Source organism: Dermacentor albipictus, chromosome 3, assembly GCF_038994185.2.
Source record: "Dermacentor albipictus isolate Rhodes 1998 colony chromosome 3, USDA_Dalb.pri_finalv2, whole genome shotgun sequence".
Taxonomy (NCBI): Eukaryota; Metazoa; Arthropoda; class Arachnida; order Ixodida; family Ixodidae; genus Dermacentor; species Dermacentor albipictus.
In genome coordinates, this window is record NC_091823.1 from 37,177,014 (window position 1) to 37,200,963 (window position 23,950).

The following is a 23,950-nucleotide window of genomic DNA, read 5'->3' on the forward strand; positions in this document are numbered from 1 at the left end:
AGACACGCCGTAGTGCGATCTCCGGATATTTTTGGCCGACTGAGGTTCTTTAACCTGCACCTAAATCTAAGTATACACGAGCGTGTTTCTCATTTCACCCACATCGGAATGCGGCCACCGCGGGAGGAACCCGACTCGCCGCCTCGACCTCCGTGACGCAACCGCCATTGTCACTATGTAACCGCGGCGAGTACGTCTGCATGCTGCGTCAGAAATAATAATTATTTATTATAATTTCAGTACTCTAAATGCCAGATAGCGTTACACGGAAGAGCGGGTTAGTTTATTGCTCTTAAGAAAAATCTCGTGTTGTTGCCGTCTGGAAGACGGCAGTATCTGTGATTGTAGCGATTGTAGGGACAATGTAACTACCCTCGTTGCTTTAGTGTGTGACATAAAAGAACACAAAAGCAGATTCACTTGGCTTCAGCTTGGCTCCAGCTTCGAAAAATGTGGTTGCTGCAGGGAGAAACGCACGCAGAAGCTGTCTTTTTATCTGCCGATTAGCGAAAAAAATTTTGCAAAGAAGCATGCAGTAGATTGTCACCGTCTTCTGGATCCTAAATATTTCCTGTAGTCGTTTTGCCTTCAAGACGTGGCACGTGCCCAAAACGGGGGAGGGGTCGTGAATCGGCTAGTTGAACGTTTAGACGATACCTAATAGTAAATGAAGCAGTTAATAAAAATATGCGCCTGAGAATAAGAGAGTTTTGTGTAATTGAGTAGCGAGACCAGATAGAAGCATTACAAAATTATTAAAAAGAAAAAAAGTTACAAATGATAAGATTGATTACAAAATTTAGAACGATAGTAACTTGGAACTCTCAGCGCAGTTTCTTCATCTCACGTGAGCCACTCTGTTGCGCGGCCGCAAACGCACACGGTAAGGGCATAAATTCAAACTGGCGAGTTGCGAAGTCGCATGCGGTGTTTTTTCCAGTTAGCCGAGCTAAATGAACTAAAACAACTAGAAGCTACACAAGAACTCTGAATAATTATCACAGCGCAAAAAAGAAGAATAGAATGAAAACATAAAAATAGCCAGTCGGTCGGTACGATACGCCTTCGGTATTGCGTTTCGCTCTGCACGCGATTTTTCAGTGGTCTCGGCGAAAAAGAAAGAAAGAAAGAAAGAAAGAAAGAAAGAAAGAAAGAAAGAAAGAAAGAAAGAAAGAAAGAAAGAAAGAAAGAAAGAAAGAAAGAAAGAAAGAAAGAAAGAAAGAAAGAAAGAAAGAAAGAAAGAAAGAAAAAGAGAAACGCCAAACACTGCCGCAGTTCCGTACATTTCGGAACTCCCAAGAAATCCACTTTCCGGTCCTCTTACGTTTGTGATTGCCATGTCTTTATACCGCTGGAGCCTCGACTTCCTCAAACTCATCTGTTCTTGTTATCCTTTTCCGTTCCGTGTGTCGTGTTCCACAGTGCTGCTTGACGTCCTTTTTTTTCCTTCGGCTGAGAAGTTTCTACGGTTTCTGCGGTATATATACCTTGCATGCGTCCTTTGTTTCTCAGGAGCAGCCACTCACCGGGCGGGGCAATTGAGCTGGCTCGCAGCGGGGTGGGTTGATACGAATTTTTCTGCACTCTTCAGATGGTTCGCGTTCCATTCGCCTCCTGCAGAACATTTCAGAGCGACAGCTCTACTAAGCTTCCGCGTGGGCTACGTCGCTGAGTAGATGATGCCATGGAGAGCGCGAGGCCTGCAGAGATAAATTTTCTGACTTGAGCGAGCGCATGTATTTTGCAGTCGAATATAGTCTATAGGTTTACACGCGCTTTCGAGCAAGACCTTTACATTAGAATACGCGACTTAACAGCCGACTTGCCTTGCTTGGTAGGGTTTCCTGCCTATAGATAGGGCTCTCTTCACCACTTGTGACGCGTTTTACTGCCGCCATGACATCGCGCGCCTTCGCTGTTGATGGTTCTCCAAGCTTATATGTTGTGCTATAGGTTCTCCGAGACGAGGGGGGAAAAACAATTCGGATAGGCTGCACCAGAGACGCAGCACCGGCGAGGTACGTGAAACGCCTTTTGCGTGCTGCACTGGGTGTATGCACAGGCACTACCGGGTACAGAAATGACGCGCGAGCTGCATTCATTCATACATTAGAAAGCTTACGTGCCTAGCTAATGTTACAGCTACTGGGAGTCTTACGGCGTAATTTTGCGATCGTGCTTGCTCCCTATTCGTAGTGGGCCCGTTTGTTTTCCAGATGGTATTTGGGCACAAGGGGTAAATAACTGACTTCCATGCTGGTGACGCGCGAGACTGCCCTGAGCCGCTCGACCCCGCCCCCCTCGTAGATGGGGTGCACTGCTGCTCTACTGAGTTTGCACTCCCTACGGAGCCGGACATGTTCCGCCATGGTCGAAGGGGTTCTGTTTCCCTATGCGTTGCTGCCCGTATATCTCGACGCTATTTCTGGACCCTACGGGCCAAACGCAGGGGGCGTCATAGCCGAGCAAGCGTGAACTTATCTGCAACAATGTGCACACTTGTAGACCTTGTCACTCCTGATGTGCACAGCCCCTTGAGTTTGATTGATTATGTCTACTATGACCGAGTGAGTTCCTTCAAACCGTGACCACTCTCGCTCGGATCGACAAACGCATTGCCGAGCTATGCTTCTCTGGACGGCAAGCGAGAAGCTAAATGTAGCTTTGGTTGTTACACGCTTGGCGCGGCAAGGACGTCATCTCTGCACAAGACACATGCAAGATCGACAGCTGAATTCTTTTGTGTAGGCAAGATACCAAAGTAAGGCGCGTGTGTAGTACGGTTGCAAATATATAAGCGATAATACTATAACATGTTTTGTTGCATGCGGTTTTAGCATGCGACTACCTCTGACCAATATTAAAGATATTTCAGATCAACAACAACAGCAAAAAAGTGCGTAAATGAAAAGGAATGACCACGCTGGCGAACGCACAAATCAAGGACGACCAATGCATCTGCGTATCGTCCTTGTTACGACACGCAGGTGCACGGCATGCATGCATGCCTGCGTTAAATGCCGCACTCGAAACGTATCATGAGAAGCCAACAATCAAAGGCACCAAGGACAACATATAGGGGAAATTACCTGTACTTTCTAATTGAATTAAAGAAGTGATAAATAAATGGCAATGAAGGTGGATGAAAGACAACTTGCCGCAGGTGGGGAACGATCCCGCATATTCGCATTACGCGTGCATCGCACGCACGTAATGTAACCTCCATCGGATCCTTGAGCGCGATGGAAGACCGCGCGCTCCCTCCCCGCTTTCTTAGCTTGCGTGCGCGAGATTGTGACGCGATCACGGGCTCACCCTCACACGCTTTCACTTGCACGTAAAGCACACAGCGCGCGGTGACCATTTTATCGCCCTTGGACTCTATACGGAAGTTCATGTCGATGTCCTCTGCGACGACAGAAATGCACCTGGGATGTCCGTATAATTGCTATCGCAATGAAAGAGGCCGGAGAATAAGACAAACACATTGCATGTCCAAGGCACTGTGACGACCGAATCAGTGCCAGTTCAGTACAGGCAGAGGCAGCAAGCTAAGTTCATTCACTCGACGCGGCACCACAAGCACACGATGTGGTGTGCTGGCGTGGACAGAGTACGTGGGGGCCCACAAAGGTTGTTCGTCGTCTGTATTGCTTTCAGGGACTGGCGTAGGTGGAAGTAATTCAGATCAGTAGGTACCGTGTTGATATGGGCCTTTTGAATGCCAAAGTTTGTATGGCCGGTGCCCTGTGATAAGACATTTATTTCTTGCCTTATCTTTCTTTTTTTATGCCATAGAATATTGATTCAAGTAACTATATTTATGGCGGGACAACCCCATCCATCAGGAATGAGCGTCAGAGCGCTACCGCCGGTGAAGTACGAATTGAAAGCGAAACACACGGCAGAAATCGCCGTCGTGAAAGTGCGCGGAATGCGACAAGAGGAACATAAATATGTGCTCTACCGCGTCTCTTTGTCCCAGATTTTGTTCTGGGCTACGGACAGTTTGCCTAATCAAGCGATTTGGGCACTTAAACGTGGCAATTCAGGTTTTCTGTCGAGGTGCTCCTGTTTCGCTGTTAACTCGTAACACATGGTAATTACTTCCGATGGACATTTACCTGTGATAATTCACACTCTTTGTAGGCTAGGACAGAACAGCTGGAGCTCATTCACTCCGCGAGTGATATGTACACAAGCTTATTTCAAAAAAGAAATATTCAACTGAAAAGAAATGCGGATTTCTCGAGCATGTTCCAGTACCAACATATCTGAAATAGCATATGTTACATAACCATTGTGTAACTCCCTTGTGTAATGTCTATCAGATGCGAGAGAAAGAAGTGCTTTTTCACACCTCATCTGTTGAGGGGCTTTGAGAACTGTTTGTGCTACATCGTGCTAATGGGCAGTAACCCGTTCGTTAGACCACCCGATTCCCTTTACCCTTTTTACTTCGGCGCAGCTTATCCGGCCGGTCTATACAATAGCTAGCCTGTCTTTTCCACTCTCTACTTCCTCTCCTTAATATTTGTAAGGATAAGCCAACTGTACATATGTGCGAGAAGAAAAGCCGAAGATAAACAATGAAATGCGGTTATTACCATCATTTGAAGAACTTGCCCTTCATTCTGTATACATTAGATGCACAGCTCCTTCTGCTCTCTGACTGCAAACATGTCTCCACCAAAAAATGAGAGCATTGCTTCTACGTCATGTGCCCTAATAGCCGGGGATATGCGGCGTTACCTAACCGAACGGAAGAAACAAGAACGTCTAGCGCGCAAAAGCTCAAATCAGGAGCCTTTATACGTATACTGCTTCGCGCCATGACAATTTCCCTTAAGAGTTTCGGTCGTATTTTGTGTTTGTTTGTTTGTTTGTCTGTCTGTCTGTCTGTCTGTGTCTGTCTGTCTGTCCGTCCGTCCGTCCGTCCGTCCGTCCGTCTGTCTGTCTGTCTGTCTGTCTGTCTGTCTGTCTGTCTGTCTGTCTGTCTGTCTGTCTGTCTGTCTGTCTGTCTGTCTGTTTGTCTGTTTGTTTGTTTGTTTGTTTGTTTGTTTGTTTGTTTGTTTGTTTGTTTGTTTGTTTGTTTGTTTGTTTGTTTGTTTGTTTGTTTGTTTGTTTGTTTGTTTGTTTGTTTGTTCAGGCATATACTTTTTTCATTAATCCATGCGCTCCTCTCTAGGTTTCTTGCGGGCCTGTTATCTCGTGCGCAGCCACCCTATTTAATGAATATGAATACCCTTATTTTTTTTCTTCCTGTACTCGTCTTGCCCGTATCACCTTCCCAATGCGAGAACGCGACTATACATGCAGGCCCACCTCCCAGCTATTCTCCCAAGCGTTCTCTAGATGTCGGTATCTCTCGATTACTGTCTCCGTTGCCGCAACGAAGGCGTATAAAAGCACACAGTATAAAAGCGATCCGAACGTTAGCGTCCATGGAATGTGATTACACTGCTGCTGGAAAGGTTCATTTGAGCACACGCACGCTCATTTCACAGCAAAGGAGCATCGTGCTTTCCTTGATACAATTACGACTCAGCCGCCGGCGCGTTCGAACGCTACGATAATTATTATCCGTCCTCTAATGAGCTCGCCCCACTATACCGCTTACCGGGCAAGAAATAAAGTCTCGAAAAGGGCTCGGCTTGCAGTTTTGCGCAAAACTGGCAAGACACATTCGCGAATACACGGCCATACGCAGCACAAACGCTCGGCTTATACTCTGTGAAGTCGGCGGTAAGTGATAGGTTCGTTTAGTTATAAGTGAGACCGACGTCACAATTTACTTATGCTTGCGAAGTTGCAAGCAGTCTAGTTCTTTCGTATGATACAGCAGAAAAAGAAAAGAAAGGAAAACGCGGGAACGCATTTATCGCTCGCTTGATCTTCTTCGAGACCGAGCAGCCCCATAAATCGCCGTTAAGTGGTCCCGAAATAGTGTTAACGATGCGCACGTGTGTTACTCTGGTACTTCCTTGTTAAAGCGATCGCGCCACCAGTTCTGGCCCGTCGTAAGCTAGACTGGGCTGCATTCGCAGTTATCTGCACACGTTTGCAGTTATATGCACACGTTTGCAGCGCGTGCGACACTTATTAGGTGTCTCCTTGTTCTGCACGTGCGTACGGGCGTGTGTCGTGGTGGGTGAGCGGAGGAGGTATATCTCAATTTAGTGTGCACGATATTTAACATTATCTAACGTGTCGCTCTGACTTTATGGAGCGCAAGATAAGATGTCACGCATCATTTAACGTAAGCAGTTTCACAGTAAGTTCTATTTATTTATTACTTTGAGCGCCTATTTAGGTACCCCTCGGGTATTATTGCACAGGAAAAAACAACGACGTAGCACATTTCTGAATAGAGCTAGAGCAATGCAGACAAAGACAAACACTCGACCATATTTTCTGCTATAGTGACAATCAGAAAAACACGAGGAAATCACAAAAAGAAAACGAAATAAGAAAATGTCAATCAATCGCACACAGCGAATACGTTTGAGAGGACATCTATTACGGCGACAGCAATTATACGGACGCTAAGGACGCGCTCATGCCGTCGCCGCCGTGCTGTCACCGCATCGACGTGCGCGTGCGCGGCCCACGCGTGGAGGATTAGAGACGCGCAGTGCGCTTGGCTGCAAAAAATTAAATAAATAAAGTAAACGAAGCGAAGTGGACGCAAAACGTCACGGCTCCGTTCACTCAGCTCTGCCGGAGCCAGAACAAGGGTTCTGGTTCCCCGCTGATGGCATGCGCGGCGTGTGCGTACACATGCCTGCTGTGCAGTTAGTTGCTTGCACACACCACCGCTCGCGGTCCACGCACGCAGTCTGAGCAGAACGGTGTAGCGAACATCAGCTAAATGTATTGACAAAAGGCAAACGGCTTTGCTTCACTGTCGACCATCGAGGTGCGACGCCTTCAGCGCAACGCTAAACCTTGCTCTCGCTTTCGGTGCTTCACCTTCGAGCGAACCTGCCTATTTGCGTAGGGGGGAGTTCTGCGGAACGGTATGGAGAGGTTTGGAGAGTATGGAGAGAGTCGGAAAGCGCGAATACAACACCGCGTGGCAGGCTAGTAATATTTCTAGGGTGTGGCGTTGAGACGGACATTCGCCGCTCACTATACGTATGTAGGATAGAACGTTGTTGTTGTTGTTGTTGGTCTTTTGGCAAATTTGACATTTTCCTTTCCCTTTTTATCCTACCCGATATGTTTCATTTGGAGGAGGAGGAGTAGATTTTAATGAACAGAAAGGAGGAGAGGTCGGCCTGGAGAGCGTGTCTCTAGCCTGCTACTCCTCACTGGGGAAAGGGGAAGTGGGAAATACAGGGAAAGGTAGGTGGCGGGTGATTATGGTATGGTACAATGAGATACTATATACACGTTGCCCAATATGCGGGTGCGCACTGAAGACGCATACCCGTAAGGGTAATCTTGTCCATACAAAAAGTAATATTGTCCCAAAAAGTTATTGCGCAAAACACATTTCGTACAGACTGCACGTCTCACAGCTTCTAAAGGCGATCGTCTAGACCAGTCTCACTTAAAAAGTTCAAAAGTGATTTTATGGCACGTTGGGCACAGTGAACAGTCCTCCACGCGCCCAAAAGCTTTTCTTCTGAAAATGGGCGGGAGTCCAAGCTGTCAGCTATTGATTTGAGAGTTCTTCGTTCGGCCGCATATTGAGGGCACACACAAAGTACGTGAGCTATTGTCTCGAGAGTGTGACAGACGCTACATTCAGGGTCCTGTGCTTGTCCAATCTTGTGAAGGTATCGGTGGGTGTACGCCACACCCAGCCGTAATCGATGAATGAGTGTTTCCTGGCTTCTCCGCAACCGAAGTGGAAGCCGGAATTGTAATCCAGCATCAAGTCTATGAAGGCGCTCATGTCGATGTTCGGGGTTGTCCCAATGTCGTGCCGTAGAAGTTTTAAGGGAGGTATGGAGCAAGGCGTTAATGTCATACCGGGAAAAATGAATTTTTATAACAGTTCCGTCAGTGTGCGCCTTTTTTGCTTCCGCGTCAGCCTGTTCGTTTCCAGCTATTCCACAATGGCCAGGAATCCACCGCAGCACGATGGTATGCCCGGAGTGAGACGCGTCAGCAAGTAGAGACATGATGTCATGAACCAGAGGACTATAGGCGGTTCTGTCACTCATATAATTGCTGATGAGTTGCAGTGCTGGTTTTGAGTCACAGAACACTGTCCACTTCTCGAGACTCTGTTGCAGTATGCAGCGAACTGCTTCTCGAACTCCGCTCAACTCAGCTGCTGTAGACGACGTCCTGTGTCCTATCTTGAATCGTTCTGCGATTCCCATTCCTGGCACCGTGTAGGCCGCCGCGGAAGAGGTCTGTGTCACAGAACCATCTGTAAAAACATGTTCGTAATATCTATACATGTAAGCAATGTATGATAGCGCAAAATGCTTGAGCCCAGCAAGCGGCATCTTCGACTTCTTCGTTATTCCAGGGATTGAGAGTCTCACCGTTGGCTTTGCCATCGTCCAGAGTGGAACTTGGGGTATGTCATATGGTTGGAAGTCCGACGGCAATAAGTCTTGCTGCGACATCACGGCTTCTGAGTAGGCAGACACAGACCGTACGCTTGTGACGTTCGTGAGTGGATGATTCCTGTGCCTGGTCAGTAGCCTTAGATGCACTCGCAATGGCTCATGTTGCAGATAAACTCGAGCTGGGCACGCACGTGCCTCTGCAATCGTGCCCCAAGTAGACGCACATCGTGGTAGTCCAAGGCAAATTCTCAGTGCGCGAGCCTGAGCACTTTCAAGTGTGCGTACAGCAGTTGTACAAATCCGAGAAAGTACAGGCGCACTGTAGCGGAAGTAGCCAACAAAAAGTGCCTGGTAGAGCTGCAGAAGAGATGACTTGGATGGGCCCCATGATTTTGCAGACATATGTCGAATGATCTGAGTAAAGCTGTCTAGCTTTTTTCTTAATCCGGAGAGGTGCTTCGACCAAGATAAGTCACGGTCGATGATGACTCCGAGAAACTTGTAGTGGGTTACTGAAGGTATAATCTTCCCATCAATCATAACGGGGTAGCAGGCCATTGACTTCCGTGTAAATGCCATGGACACACTTTTTTCCGGTGAGAGCTGCAGTCCGCGACTGTTTAGGTACGTCGACGTTATCGACACCGCGCGCTGCAGCTTCGTTTGCACTTGCAAGCGCGTTAAGCTCGTGGTCCATATACAGATGTCGTCTGCGTACATAGAGAGCGAGACTGTGCCTGCATGTTCTTTGACCAGTCCAATGAGAACGATGTTAAATAAGGTTGGGCTCAATACTCCTCCTTGAGGCATTCCACGATAGACGGGGTGGTTCTTTGTTTCACCGTCTGGAGTTGTCATGAATATCGTTCTCTCTTGAAGATAGCTGGCTATCCATTGATGCATACGTCCCCCGACGCCACATTCTTCTAGGGCATCTAAAATTGCATCATGTAGAACGTTGTCAAAAGCACCCTTGATATCCAGAAAGACAGCAGCCGTTAATCGACGGCGACGTTTCTGATGTTCAACAGTTGTTACTAGGTCAATGACGCTGTCGATTGACGACCTACCCTTTCGGAAACCTGTCATTGCGTCTGGATATATATTACGTTTCTCCAAAAACCACTCCAGGCGCGTCAAAACCATGCGTTCCATGGTTTTACCTATGCAACTGGCAAGCGCCACAAGTCTGTAGGAAAGCATAGCATGGGGTGTCTTGCCTGGTTTCAATAATGCCACGATTTTGCTTGTCTTCCAATGTGCAGGCACAGTTCCCGAGGACCACGAGAGATTGTATAAAGCCAGGAGCTCTTCAGTCGCTCGAGGGCCTAGATGGCGCAAGGTAGAATAGGTAATGCCATCAGGACCAGGCGCACTTGAGTGTCTTGAAGAGGAAATCGCTGCACGTAGCTCTTGCACCGTGAATGGCAGGTCGAGACGATCGTCCATTGTTGGAGGAGCACACCTGAGCACTGAAGCTATCGATGTTGCAGATCCAGAGAGGTGTATGCAGAAATCTTCCGCGATTTCCTTCTCACTGCGCGTCTGGATGATAGCCAAAGCTCGGAAGGGACGTAGCTGTTGTGGAGGAGATGGTAGTGCTCGTACAACATGCCATATTGTGGACAACGGTTTTCGTGGGTCCAGGCTGGTGCAAAAAGACCTCCAACGTTGTCTGTCGAGCTTGTCTAAGTATCTTTGAATTTTCTTTTGCACACGGCGTGCCGTCCTCAAGTCTGATATCAGCTTAGTTCGCCTGTATTTCCTCTCGGCGCGACGTCGGACTGCCCGCAGCTCTTCATATGTAACGTCAACGGATGTCCTTGAATTTGATGTTTGGATGATGCGTGTTGTTGCGTGCATTGCTGCTCTAATGCGTTCTTCAATCTCTTTCGGTGAAATTACACAGTTGCAGGATTCTTCTAGCTTGTTCTGAAAAGCATCCCAGTCAGTGCGTCGCGTATGAGTACTTGGAAGTCTTGTAAACCATCTCAGTTGTACATAAGTAGGTAGGTGATCACTGCCATACGTTTCAGCATCTGTGCACCAGGCAGCAGAAGACGAAAGACATCGTGAAGCGATAGCTAAATCGAGGCAACTGCTGTACGTTGTGCCACGAAGAAATGTTGGTGAGCCATCGTTCAGGATGTCAAGATCATTGCTGCTTGTGAAGTTAAGAAGTTGTTTTCCTCGAAGATTTGTGATCCTACTACCCCAAAGATGGTGGTGCGCGTTGAAATCACCTACAATAATATGAGGTCCTTGGCAAGAGTCAAGAACAAGTTTCAGGTGGCCAGAGTCAAATCTTCCCCTGGGAGAAATATAGCCACCGATGATCGAGATTATCCGGCGCTTTAGCTTCAGTGTTATAGAGACGTACTCGTTGCTGCTATGCACCGGAACTTGGTTTAGCGAATACGTGAGGTCACATCGCACACACAGTAAAACTTTGCTAGTATTTCCACTTGTCCCAGACGCGAATTGTTCATATCCAGAGAGTCTAAATGGCGATGTCATATTCGGCTCGCATATCACGATAACTGGAAACCGATGCTTGAGCACTCTCTGTTTAAAATCTCCCAGGCGACCCCGTAGACCTCGTGCGTTCCACTGGAATATTACGGAACCGCTTATCCTTTCCTGTAGTGACAACATTGAAGTTGATGATGCCATGGCGATTACTAGCTTTTATACAGCAGCAAGCACTGGTTCTAGTGCGTCGAGAATTTGCACCGCAGCCTTGGCAACGGGCGTCTTTACTCCGATGAGCAGCATTCGCAAGGAACGAATCAACTGTGCAAGCATTGCCTTGATTTGCCCATCCGACGATGAAGGTTCATGTTCACGCTGGCGTTCCGGCTGCACTTCTGTACTCCGAGATGGCAGGGAAGGCCATACAGTAGTGTCCTTGGTGTTCAGAAGAGTAGACGTGGTTAAAGGTGGCTCTGACGTTTGAGGAGTAGCAGGAGCGCGCGACGACTTTTCCTGGAGCACAGGTTGTCCTGTTGTCGATGCTGATCTCCTTCTGCGATTACGTGAGCGCCTCTGGCGGCGATGGACCTTGGTAGCCGCTTCTCTGTGCGTAGATCGATCTCGTACCATTTTCCTTAGCACGGACATTTCAGTCTTTAATTTTGGACAGTCCTTCGACGTTGCCTCGTGTGGCCCATCGCAGTTAGGGCACTTCAAGTCAGAGCCAGCACACGTCAACTGATCGTGATCACCACCACAGCGCGGACATGTCATCTTGTTCACGCACACAGCAGTGACATGCCCGATTTTCTGGCATTTACGGCACTGCAAGGGCCTAGGGATGTATGGACGGACAGGATGTCGCACATAACCCACTTTTACATGTGTTGGTAAGGTCTCTCCCTCAAAAATGAGTTTTATGCACCTCGACCGTCCAAAACGGTGTATGTCTGTGATATGGACAGTTGAGGAGATTAGCGTTGGGAGATCGTCATTATCAATATCTGTGTCGACATCGTAGATAACACCGGCGGTGGTGCTGCCTCCATGTATGATGAATGAGCGGACAAGTATATTTCCTAGCTCAGTTACAGCTTTCAAAGTGTCGAGGATGGTTCGTGTAGTCACATCAACAGTAAGTATGTTTCTTCTGGGATTAATTCGGACCTCTTTGATTTTCCCTGGAGCCAGCCTCTCGAGATAGGCAGTGAGAGTTTGCCTATTGAGGGAATTGAGGTTGCCTGTAGCAGCGACGGGGATGTAGGCGATTGTGCACGCTTGCTGTGTGGGCGGCTTATTGTAGTTAAGCTCACTCACGCTTGATGTCCTACGAAGTTTCCTCTTCAACCGACGATTTGTGACCTCGGTATATCCGCCGTCAGAATCCATGTCGTCGATGTCTGAGCAGCTCGATGACCTTGGCAGAGTCGCGTTGAGGTGGTCGAGCACAGCAGACCGACTTGCAGCTTGAAGGCCAGCCCCCAACCTTGGCGGCAGAGGAGGCGGAACGTCCGTCATTGCTTTTAATATCGTACCCGCCTCGGGGGCGTCGGTACGCACAAATTTAACCGAAAAAACCAGAGCGAAGCAGGACTAGCAGCTGATCAAGAACTCGTCTTCTGGTTTCCCCAATGGCCATATACCCTGGGGAACGTGTATGCCGAACAGTGGCATACCAACTATTTGTCGAACGGGGGGGGGGGGGGGGGGCAAACCACACGTGATCTAACCTCTCTCTCTCTCTCTCTATATATATATATATATATATATATATATATATATATATTGCGATTTACTATTACAATCAGTAAAAGAGCATGGCAATGCTTCTATCAGTAATATTTAACACACATAGACCTATTTATGATTCACACATGGTGAGCCATAGGGGACCCAAAAAATTATTTGAATTAGCATTTATTTCTTGTAATTTTGTAAAATCTCAAGATAAAGCAGAGACAGTAAATGAGTGCCTCACAGAGATAGCAGTAGCAGAAGTACAGCACACACAAAAGAAATCACATTTGCTACAAACAATTTTAATAATTGAACAAAAAATTTCACTTGGCGTTTATACGTCGACAGCATAAATGTATCGATAATTTGGATCGTAGTATTGTCGAGGTTATAGGCAATGAAGTACGATCAACATAATTTACTTGCGATATTCACAAGGAAAAGAAGACAGCAGATGTAGCGACCTTGGGGACTTACAACCCGATTTCCAGCAATAAATGTTTCAGTTCCTTGTAATTACATCAGATACATTAAAAAGTTGCCCGTATATGACTCTTCCATTTGAAAGCTCGGCCGCATGTAATGCTTTGTAACGTTGATGGTTGTAAATTTTTAAAAGCCAGTAATTTATCAACAATAGTCTGTCAGGGCAGCGGCCCAATTCTTCGCGCTTGTTAGACACGCTCGTAACGCTCTAGAGTGCTTGCATACGTAATTTATGGCGAAAGCCCCAATTACCCATCTATTTTGAACTTCCCCTACACACCACTTATTAACTTGTATATTGCATAACTTCTATATTTTTTTTACTTTGTCCGCCATTGCCCTAAGCCTTATATTACTTGCTTTTATATGTGAAAATAAAACTTGTCTTAAGCCTTATCTGCCATGCTTTTATATTTGAAAATAAACCTGTTGTGGCCGGCGTCTGCTCTTCTTTTCATCATGTTCCGTCCAGACCCGATAACACTTCGCCATACTCTCGATCTTAATATCCAACTTACGTCAAATACAGCATGCTTTATGATCATAAGCGTTCACTTTCACTTCGTGCACCAGAGCTTGCGGTTCAAGCGACCTGGCATGTTTTCTATATCAATAACGTCAAACTAATGGGCTCGACGTGGAGCAGAATAACACAAGGTGAAGAAAACTATGTTGCCAAGCAGCCATATATATATATATATATATATATATATATATATATATATATATATATATATATATATATATATATATATATATATATATATCCCATCGTATGAACGTGCTTATAATTAGGCGAACTGAGCGCGACACCCTAGCTAGAGCCTTGTTTCTCAAGAACAGGGCGCGTTTGAGACCGTCACCCAATCCACGTCGCCGTTAATGTTGTTGGGTGTCACCGACACACCTATTTGTACATGTGTTTCTGCAATGCGGCTGATGGGAGTGGCGCCAGACCACTCTGTAGTACAGGTCGTCAAACTTGGCCTAAGCTGAATACTGATGATGCCTTTGCGCAAACGCTAATCTTGAGTATGCACGCCTCCATTAGGCAGCCTGTTATAAGGGAACGGGCCCCCAATATTTCTAATTGCTGATGTGAACTATCACCTTATAGTTTCTGACAAATATAAACAACACAACTTCTACGCGTCAAAAGAAGAAGTACGCAAGAATCGAAACCCCGGCGACTTGAACACGCTTTAGATTAAACGAAAGAGCGTTACATATAGTTTGCGCAAGAATGTGAGAACGCTGACACAAGCGCTCATACTGCATCGCACGTGTCTGTGGCAGGGCCCGTGATCGAGCGGCCGTGTTCAGAGCTTCAACGTAGGGAGCCTTGCACGCGAGTAACAGTGCTTCTCAAGGCGATTGGGCGTTGCCGTAGGTGCGGGTGTGGATCTCTTAATGAATATATACGAACGTACTGTGCTGTCCTTTATTATCCATCGATAATTCCCGTCAAGACAGGTTGGTGTAACTCTATCGACCTCCCACCTCTCGTCTCCAGGTGGACCTCAGTTGGGCGCCATCCACGGGTCCGTTTTATCAGCTCTCAACAAGTTAACTCATTCGCCCGGAATGTTGCGCTGCTAGCGGAGCCCATCGCGTGGCTTCTTCAGCTTCCGTAATTTATTTTTTTTAGTACTGTTAAATCGCATCGTACTCTAGTTGACTGTTTTCTTTCTTAGTGTTTCCTTTCTCATTCTTTCCTTTCTTTTATTTTTTGTTTCATGGTCTCTTGTGTATACCGTGCCTTTCTGCGTAGCCAATCCCACCCGAGGGTGCGAGTCGTGTTTTGAGGCCACAACAAGAACAATTTTGGCAGAGTCCGCAGTGAGAGCGGATTGCTTTCGCAGCAAATGAGTTTAGAGCCAGATTATTCGATGAAGTTTGCCCGTATATCTTTTCTTTTTTATTATTCTTTGTTCACTTCCTGTTTGTCGCCCCCAATTCACCGAGAAGCAATGATTGGCTGACAGGCTATATTTAGTTCACGACTACACGAAGAACTGCACTACACGATGGCACAGTGCGTGTAGAAACAGACAGACATATCGCAATATCTGTTTGCCTCGTCTTCCTGTATCGTCACTGTCTCGTAAAGCGCTATTTTTTCCTGCAATCAATTAGAAGAACGAGGCAAAACAAATAGCCTCTTTATTTCTCGACAAGATATACGTATATGTGGACACATGCGGCAAAGAAAGCGAAGGAAGTCTGACGGGAGCGTTATCGTGAGGCTTCGTTTCCCTGCCTGCTCGTCCGTCTCATTGTGCCTCGCGATGAAATACTTGTGCTGCCCTTTTTTCTTCTACATATCCCATTCATCTAGCGTTATCATACAGGAAGCGGATAGCTTTCGATCGACCCTTACGACACAGATGACCCGCATGCACTAACAAGCGGAGAGCCGGCGCATAGCTTGTGAGAGATGACTCCGCTTCCGGAAAGGCGAACGAGAGGATATTTTTCGGTGCAAGTGTTTGCCCGAGCAGCGTGAATTCGTTGCGCATTAAGTTTTATTCTGTTTTTGCTGCTTTTCTAAAGGCACACTTGTTCTGCGTCGCTTGCAATTGGAATAATGCGATATTTCCGCGATCAAGCGTGGACATGGGTGTCAGAATTCTTCTATGTTTGTTCTCGTCTTCTTCTTCCGTTTTAGTCTTTCCTCAGTTGCGAACTACCCGCCCTTGTAGTTCAGTGGCTATGGCGTTGCGCCTCTGAGCACGGGTTGATGGGTTACAGAAATGACCATGTGCCCTACATCGGGTGCGCGTGAAAGAAACTCAGATAGTCAAAATTAATCTGCAGTCCGCCACTGCGACGTGCCTCACATGGAAATCGTGGTTTTTAATCACTCAATCAATCGATCGATCGATCAATCAATCACTCAATCAATCAATCAATCAATCGATCGATCAATAAGTCAGTCAATCAATCAATCAATGTCTTTATTTCCATAAACATACAATTTATGGGGATTTAAGGAAACAGTTGCTCGCAGCAACTTGACGGGCCTATAAACCCGGTCTGAGGGCAGCAGAAGAAGACACAGGCACTGATTCAGGACCGACAAAAACAATACGTAAGCAGAAAAAAAATATATGTAATACATGTAATTTCGCATGTAATACACCAAAATTTGATAAGAAAATTGTAATTATTGAACCAACCAATAGAAGCCTCTCACATTGGAAACTGAGAAAGAAAATTGTGTCAGTGATACTTCTTTGTGTTTAACCAAGGAGGAACGTCCTTGCCTGTCGGGTAGGTAAAAGGTGATTAAAAATTGACATTGACGCACGGCTCTTGGGAGGAGTTGAAGATGCGCATGCGTCGGCTGTTTTCGTGCTGCAATATAATTTTGGAGGTGCTGTCAATGTACACGTCTCGGGAGGAGTGGAACATGCGCATGCGTCGGAGGATATGTGCGGCAATGTGAATTCTATAAAGCGCTGTTGAAAGTCCAGCGTCCGTCCGTGTCTAATGCCTTTTCCTTGCGTGCGCGGCTGGTATACCCCCTTTTTCAAGTTCATAATGCACATTCCTTTAAAAAAAAAGAATAAACAAGAAAAGTAACTCACGAATTTTCATCTGAGCGACTAGTATTACGTACCTTCGTCTGGCGATTATCGATCAATATCACTTGATTAGAACCACTCCCCTAAAGAGCACTGTGGAAGAGAGCCTTGCACAATCCAGCGCGCCCCCCTTACACCCGCGAAACCACCCCCACTTCTCCTGACACGTGACTCTCTCTACGTCACACTGCCCCGCTGCTCCTCCTGTTCCGCTCCGTCGCAGTCAAGCCACCTGTTGCTCCTCCGTGGACGTATCTTCTGACTTTGTCGAAGACCACATTTCGATCTCTATTACGACACCGTAATAAAGTGCTTGCGATGACGCGCACCAAACTCTGCTAACAGAATTGGCCCACTCAAGCATTTGGTTAAGTACATTGTCTCAGAGGTTGCCTCTATTAATTTTGCGTTGACATCAGGAACGAAGACAAGTCAGTGTCCTGTATAGTGCTATCGCATTGAGAACTTTGTCGAGCACACTCATGGCCCAGTGTTCCTACACATTAACGTAGCGGGTGTTGTTTTGAAGTCAGCTTTCTTCTCTTTTTTTTTCTTTTGCATCGCCAGTGAAATATATCGCAAATCTACTCCTTGAGCTCCATTACTCGAAGAGGGGGACATTACTTGCACTAGAAATGAAAAAAGCATAATTGAAAAAATTGACAAAATTTCACTAATTACATTTTTTAACTGATTACTACAGGACCCATTTTGCAAATTACGGATTGATGCCATTGAGTTCTCAAGGCATATCCACCAGGGAAAGCATTCTGAAACTAGAACCAGTTTTGATATAAGCGCAAGTCGCCGTCATTCATGAACGACAAAGAAGAAAGCATTCAATCTAAAGTTTCAGTGAATCTCCTTCCATATTGGCTTTGCTGGAAAACGACGAAGCTGACGCTCTTTCGTACGCAGCGCCTCTCATATGCCCCTAAAGTCAAAGTACCAAAAATCAGTCGAGTTACGAAATCGAACATCCGTGCTCACTTTGTTAACGCTTTGCAGGCCGCCACCTGCGCCCTGCGTAACCAGGCGGTTTCGTCGAGAGGAAGCGTCGCTACTGCATCGCAAAAGCAGAGGTTCCGCATCGGGCGATTCAAGACGGGACGTACCGATATGTACGAAGTACATATACTTCGTACAATTAGGCAGGATATATTGAACAGCTTCTGTGGTCGTGATCAAGCTACCATGGGGCAAGGGACGTTCTATTTGAAAACTCGCAAAAAAAAAATGCCTTCCACATGCGTGCCTGCAACACCTCGTGTTTTCGGAAAAATTTGCTATATAGCCCGCAAGGAAGCTCCACGCATTCTTCTCAAATTTGTAAAAGCCACTGAACTGCTCGGCAGATGGTGTATACCCCGGTAACAATAACAGAGACGCTCAGGGCAGAGCAACTGCCGGCCTCGATCTCCAGGCTAACCCGCCTGTAGTAACTACAAGACACCACCACCACCACCTAAGCGCCGTTAAGTAAAGGTGTATTGTTTCACTTACCTTCCTTTTCTTTCCTCTTTTTAACAAAAACACCTTTTTATACATTGAAGCGCAAAAATAACTGGAAAGCCAATGTATTTATTCGCACATTTCGCAAGCACACGTATAAAAACTGGCGTCATCCTCAGAAGTGGGCATGCCTTGGAAACACACCGGCTACAATTCTAAAATCGGTACATGTGCCGTAGTGCGATTAGTTTGAAAGCACATACGAGAGATTTGGGCAATTAGTCGCTTAATTACACGTTCCTATTTTCTTGCGCAAACAGTGTGCGCTTCTTATGTTGCACTGAGGATATATGGGCACCGTTAACTGTTTCACTGCCTAATTCCGCAGAGAACAGAGGCTGCGATGGACACATTTGTAGGGTCAGTACAGATACGCTATTAGTCACACACACCTGATACATATACGATTCGTTAAATGATACAGGGTCTGTTACATTCAAACCGATTTACTATGTACATGCATCGTCCTATACGTAAGTTATTCTGAAAGACAACAGCAGCAGCCACAGTCAGCAAAATCCGTACTGATTCGCAAAGAAAGCTTCACTTGAATGCCAAGTTTCGTTCCACACCCAAGGGGCTATAAACGCCACCACTTACGCGCCGTTTGTCGGCCGACGTCTTTGGATTATTCGTTGAATTATTCAAGACATGTGCCAGGGATCCGCTTCGTTTGCCATGTAGCTGACGCCAATGGACGGATGAAAGTGTCGCTGCTTGCGAAACTGTGAAACTACGAAACTACTGCACAGTGATCCCAGGGCCGCAGTTCAGGCTGCCTATGTATCGTAGCTGCTGAATTCACTTGACGTTGAGATGGCGCTGCTTTTGCGACCATGCAGTTGAGGACGGCGCCAAAGCCCATTTAGCGCGCTCTAGAAAAAAATAATAGAAAGAAAGAAAGCTCACTCTTAAGCGGCGAAAACTCAAACCGATCCTCGCTAGTGGTCAGAAACATTTAATACAACCAAAACGTAGTGAACATTTGTGGACGTATGTAACAAGGTAATAGGAAATGCGTCTTCACTTCAGCCCTCCCATGGGCCCTTCCCGAAACTTCTCGCGGATACTTTTTAGCTTCTTGCTTCTTACTTTTTTAAACGCTTCAGTTCTTTAGTTGAAGACGTAAAGTGAAATTTAAGATTATGCGCGCAGATTTCAGTTACGCAAAAAAGCGCATTAGCTTATTCATTTTCTGAAGTAGAGCGATGCTCAGAGGAATAACAGTTGCTTTCAAATTGATTAATATATATTGTCGTTGTATGGGGGTGGAATCGTTAGCTTCAAAGCGTGGGGTGTGACAACGCCGTTAAGGCTACAACAGGTACCATTAACTTAACAGACTAACGCAAGTAAATAAAGCTACATGTTCTCTCAGTTTTCAGTTTCAGTTTTTCAGTTTATTTCTTTAATAAGGAGGAGACATACACGTTAACACAAGTATACAGAAGGAGGTGTCAGAGCATGTGGCTGAAAGGGGACCTCCTGTCTCAGTTCAGAAAAAAATGCTTAACAAGCGTTTGTCGCATACTTTTCACACTTCTCAAAGGCAAGCAAGCAAGCAAGCAGAGGAAGGAAGAAAGGAAGGACATATGATTTCACTCCCACATTACGCCACATGACAAGTCAGGCTAACAAGAAAGAAAGAAATTAAGTATTTATTGAAGGTAGCAAGAACAAACGAAAAGAAAATATTAAAGGCAGTAAAAAGAAACGACTGAAGAAGCAAGAAATAAAGAAATAAAGGACGGAAAGAACAAAGAAGAACGAAAGAAAAATGAAGGAAGGGAGCTAGAAGGAAAGAAAGAGAAACAAATGAAGAAATTAAACAAGGAGAGAACACAAGACAAATCAAATGAAGGACAGAAGAAAAATGTGGAGAGGAAAAAGGAAAGAAACAAATTAATATGGAAGGGAAAAACAAATAAAGGAAGAGTGGAAGAAAGAAGAAAAAATTTAAAGAAAGTAGAAGGTGGCAGGACAGAAACTGGCCTGTATGAATGAAATGGCTCTGCTTTTGTTCTCCCGTGCTTCTGGCTCTAGGTCTTCATACTGAACTATCCTCAGTAGGTTTTTCCCTTTTGGGGCTTATAGGCGACGCGTGTCTGTCGATCGCAGTCGGCAAACATTAAATGCACTCGTCTGTTCTTCGCTTCAGCAAAGACGAGCAAACACGACAGACAGGAAAACACTGCTGAATTTGTTTATAGTTCACTTGCAAAGAAAAGTGAATATATAACGAAACTTATTGTTGGGCTATAGTTGGTTCATGACTTCAAAACAAATATTACGGCGCTAAGCAGAAGAGGACGAAGTGAGACACAAACTACATATACGGTCGGATGTGTGCGCTCGTATATGTCGTTTGTGTCTCACTTCGTCCTCGTACGCTTAACGCCGTAACCTTTGCTTTTAAAATCATGAATATGTAAGGGGCGAAGGAATGTACATCGATTTTATTGCGTTAGTTTGCCCTACAGCATCAAAAGGATAAGGAATATACTTGTAAAAATCAGCAGCGAAGAAATGTGCCCCGGTTGGCCCTATGGCGGAAGTAATCAGAACTCACGAGATTAAGTTACAAAGGATACAAAGAACACTAAGGAGGTGCAGAAGGTGGTAGGATCGAGCGTGAGCTTGAGAGTGGGCGGCAAGAACTACGACTGGGAGTTATAGGCGGCGGTGGGTCGATATCAATCGCAAGCAGGAGCAAACTGCTATATACTTGAATGAGCGCATTCCAAAGCAGAGGAAATCAAGTGCTGGCGGCCTCGCCAGTGACTCACGAGGTGTTGCGAAGGGTTACTCAGCCCCTTTTTGAAATGTTGAAATAAGATGAGAAAGTAGGCAGCTAAATTTTAAAAAAAAAGGATGAAACGGACACAGCCCGTAAAGACACACGCTAACAACGACTTCAATAAGCATAGAAGAAAAATTGGAGGACGCTTAAGCTTCGCTTTTAAAAGTGGAACGCGATAGCGTTATCGAACCCCGTCGACGCTGACAACGGATATTCTGGGTCACGGGGGCCGGTAGAAAACAATGGTGGACCAATCCCGGCGGCAGTTCAGGGCAGAGCAATAGCTCCTACTCCGGTAAGGCAGAAGCTACAAGCAGCGACTCATTGATGGTTCGCACCACCGTAAGCAAGGGAGAGAGGGGGTTGTGCTTGAGTTTCCTCGTAACAAAATTATGTTTTCTCGTACGTTCATTTTATTTTCTCGTATATTCAAATTACAGCCCGACGCTATCATGTATGCAAGCTGTGTGTAAGTCGGACTTTACTAATTTTCTGACGCATTTTACTTTGAGAAATTCAATTATTTCAGTAACGCCTATGCTCAATGCGGAGGGCCTGCGTGGTTGTGGTTCTGTATTATTTTTTTTTCTGATGGACAACGCCGGCGACAACGGATTTGCTGTGATACGGGGCCCTAAATGCTATCACGTTAAAGGGTGCAAGACTGTTCGAGTATCGACATGAACGAGGTGTCTGAGATCCGCCAACTCTGAAATCAGGCAGTATCGTCAAGCCAACCCGCCTACACACACACACACACAAAGAAAGACAACCATTCCCCTCTGCGAAGATGAAATGGCAGCGAAAGCACCTTGCTTTTCGTTTGAGAACTTTGACTGTCGTAAACTTTCGCTGCCATTCCATCTTCCCAGAGTGCAATGGTTGTCATTTCCTGATTCCGCACTGTCCCCCGCCGTGACTCATACGCCTGATGCACATGAAAGGGATCCGCGGTGCAATCAGGCGTTCCTCTACCGCGTTTAGTTTCGGCAGATGCTTCGGAATACGACGGTACACGTATCCGTTCTTGGTCGTGTACTGTGGCACCACGCCTCTCAGCAGAGATTCCTTGCACGTCCCGCACACCTTGAAGTCGGCAACCTCGCCGGGAACGTACGGGACAGTACCTGTAGCGCACGGCCCCGATTAGTCACGTCCCGTACATTTCCGATCTTGGTCAGGTCGTTCTCGAACCACAGACGGGCGCCCACTTTGCAACTAATTCCGAAACGTTTATCCAGAAAGCCTCGTCGGAGCTTGGCATCCGCACCTGTGAAGTCGTTCACTCGGTCCATCCGGTACCTCTGCCGCCGTATTGCGTTGTAAGTTTGGCGCCGTTGCTCGTTCGGAGGTGCCCGGGCTCGCGATTGTCGTTTTCGTTCAGCATCGCGGGAACGTTCTTCGTCGCTGGTCGTTTCTCGCTGGGGCCGTTTACATTCTCGTTGCTGTTCCCTCCGGCGCTCCTCGTACGCATGTTGTTCTTCGGGTGTACGAACTATACGTGTCCGCCCCATCGATAACGCCGCTGTTGAATGGCTCACACGCCCTTAATCAATGGCTCATACCCCCGCAGACGCGGCCTCCGAATTACGACGACAGAAGAGAAGTCTACGCTGGAATGATGAGCGCCAAAGGAGCCAGCTGTGGAAGACGACGACGCTTGCTCCATTGCTGACGAAAGTTTCTTGCACAACGGAGCCAGCTATGGAAGAAGGTGACGACGACGAACGCGCGAGCAGTGGCACTAGCATGTTTGCGCAGTTGGCGCCGAGAATTGTGAAGTCCTTTTTGAAAAATTTCTACGAAAAAATTTCTTCAAGAACATCTGTTCTTACCCGTGTGCCTGGGACCTCTTTGGGCCCCACGTGTGACAAGAATAGTTCAAGGGCGCGTTACAGGTTCCCGAGCCCACAGGGGTATGTGCCATTGAGCTTGGATTCTTTTTGCACTGTCACCAGGATCGACCCACATGATGATTTTTTCTGTTGCCGGACGCCAAAAAACTACGGAAGGTTAGTCATATACAGCTTTCGCTGTAAAATGTTGGTACGAAAGCAATAAAGGTGGCGTAGGATGCCCGGATAGAGCGCATAATCCGATCCATAAATTCATACAAAGTAGGGCATCTCTTTAGTGTGACGAAAGAAAAAGAAGCGAGAACTGAGGTCAGCTTCAGTTATTGAGGCATTCTTCTTTCAACATAAGAGTAAAATAGCGGTTTCATTTTACCTTATTACGAATTGGGTTGCATTGGTCGCATGCATCGGTCGCATACCCCCTGCGCGATTGATTAAATGAGTTTAACCTCCTAAATAATCAGACCGGCTGTTATAAAGGAGCCATCGCGTGAGGGACTCCGGATTATTTTGATCGTGTGAGAGTCCTTAACGTACGCCTAAAGCTATCTACGCTCATGTTACTAAAAATAATGCGTGCCAGCACTGAAATAAGAAGGAACGAAGACGATAAATTTGACAAAATAAAAGTAATACTAAACTTCCATGATTTTGATTTCGTTAGATATGTGCACTGGCGCGCGTGTTCAGTCTAAAAAATTATCTGCATTCTGTAGTGTGTGTGTACGTGTGTGCGTGTGTGTGTGTGTGTGTGTTTGTGTGTTTGTGTGTGTGTGTGTGTGTGTGCGTGTGTGTGGGTGGGTGGGTGCGCGTGCGTGCGTGAGTGAGTGAGTGCATGTGTGTGTGCGTGTGTGTGTGCGTGCGCGTGTGTGTGTGTGTGTGTGCACGTGCGCGTGTGTGGGTGGGTGCGCGTGCGTACGTGAGTGAGTGCGTGTGTGTGTGTGTGTGTGTGTGTGTGTGTGTGTGTGT

The 23,950-nt window shown here is 46.4% G+C and overlaps 1 long non-coding RNA gene across 2 annotated transcripts in view; it reads left to right on the forward strand.

Annotated features, from left to right (window-relative positions):
- The window catches only part of LOC135901969 (uncharacterized), a 169,635-nt gene that overhangs the window by 13,601 nt on the left and 132,084 nt on the right, over positions 1-23,950 (forward strand). The window contains exon 3 of one of the 2 annotated variants that reach the window (XR_010564338.2): positions 17,822-17,932. The exons of the other annotated variant lie outside the window; for it this stretch is intronic. This is a non-coding gene — a long non-coding RNA (uncharacterized lncRNA). Of the gene's footprint in view, positions 1-17,821; positions 17,933-23,950 lie in introns of those variants that run through there. 2 annotated transcript variants of the gene reach the window in all.